This window comes from Triticum aestivum, chromosome 7B, assembly GCF_018294505.1.
Source record: "Triticum aestivum cultivar Chinese Spring chromosome 7B, IWGSC CS RefSeq v2.1, whole genome shotgun sequence".
In the NCBI taxonomy this organism is placed as follows: Eukaryota; Viridiplantae; Streptophyta; class Magnoliopsida; order Poales; family Poaceae; genus Triticum; species Triticum aestivum.
In genome coordinates, this window is record NC_057813.1 from 754,360,752 (window position 1) to 754,362,548 (window position 1,797).

A 1,797-nucleotide genomic window follows, 5' to 3' on the forward strand; every position below is an offset into this window, starting at 1 on the left:
TTCATGTATGTTAACGTCCGCTGATTAAAGAAAAACCTTTAAGTTTCTTGTTTAAGCACCATCGTTTATCTCTATATAGGAAGGGTGCCTAGTTAAGTATCTATCCTCTACGAATAAGCATTGATGTATGAAGAAAAGTTGGTTTATTTCTCTAAGCACCTTGCATTCAACAAGTTCTAAGATAGGAAAATCGATTATCTTTTCCCACTCATCATCACACAAGTCGTTAGGCGGGGTCACCGAGTCTCAAAATAGGCTTTCGCCCAGCTTTATATATAAAGGCAAACCATCACGTTTGTACAACAAGTTCAAGGGTCAAACATAAAAATAAAGGGCATGCTAGGGCCAAATCACAATTATGCCCGAAAAGAAAAGAAAAATGGAGTACAAAGCTCCATAGAGCCGACGTAGCACCATCAAAGAAGCTACACGAGAAGACACCCAGCCGCAATCAGCGCCCTGCTCAGGCGGTCAAGACACTCCTTATCCTGCTGCCTCGAGTGTGAGATAATCCAAGATCACGAACTAGTTGAACATCTTATACAAGATATATAACATCAAAAGCGCGTATGCATACATCGGCAATCTATATAACTCATGACGTAGATATGCATACGCATATGACTACACATATATACCTAAAACTTAATCAGTAACGCTAGCTAATTCATTTGTTTAATGCTAGTTACTCTGATGTGGTAGTAATAGTAGTATAATGAGGAGGAGAATTTAAAAAAAGACCAACGCGGCAATGACCACCACCATTAACCCAACAACATTAATCCGTCAATAACAATCGTTCTAAAAAAACAAATCAAAGAGATTGACTGGTTCCAGCAATGTCACCAAACCATTATTTACCATGGGAGAAGCGCGTTGCCCGGCCTATATAAATGCAGCCGTTGCCGCAGGCTCCCTCAACCCAACCCTGCAAAGAAAACACCGCATCGACCAAAAGAAGAAGAGAAGCAAATCGCGTCATGGGAAAGCCAGGTACAAAGTATCTCCCTCAGAAGGCGAAGGCTAAGGCTAAGCAGACACCGTCTGCCACGTCTAAGAAGAAGAAGGTGGTTACCAAGACGAAACCCACGACATCTAAGAAGAAGCAGACGCTGCTGTCTAGGAAGAAGCCCAAAAACAAGTGAGACCAGCCGCCCATCGAGCTGCTCGGAGATCTCCATCAACATTGGCCTGCATGATGAAGTTAAGTGTGTTTATGTCAAGTGTATTAGATTAGGTTGCAATAAGTCTATTTGTGTACTCGATTATTAAGTGAGGTGTGTTTGTGTCAAGTAGGTTAGTTTAGGTTGCAATAAGTCAATTTGTAAACTCGTTTCGATCTAGCCCGTGAAGTCCACATAGCTAGTTTCCATGTAGGCCAGAAGCGTGCTGGTTCACGTTAAGTAAAGTTTTTCTCTTGTGTTGTCAAGACGTGTGGCAGGTTGTGTGGTGATGAGTAATAAGAAAGGGTGACATATATGTTCCCTCTGTCCATCCAGTTTATTTTCTGTCATTTACTGTTAGAGCCTGCATTATTCGTGATCACCGTGGCGATTCTGATGGCGGTTCGGTGACTGAAAGAGTTATGCGGCTAGCTGAGTTCAAGTGCCAAATCAGAAGCTAGACTACGTAGTGGTTTTTTCGAAAAAAAGAGACTGCGTAGTGGCAAGACTCCGGTGAATCCATTACCTACAGTGTCTAACCGATCGACAGAAGCTGGCACATGTTTCACATACTTAACTTACTCCAATACTTGGGCCATTGCAATGCAATGGTACCTTGAGCACCAAATTAATT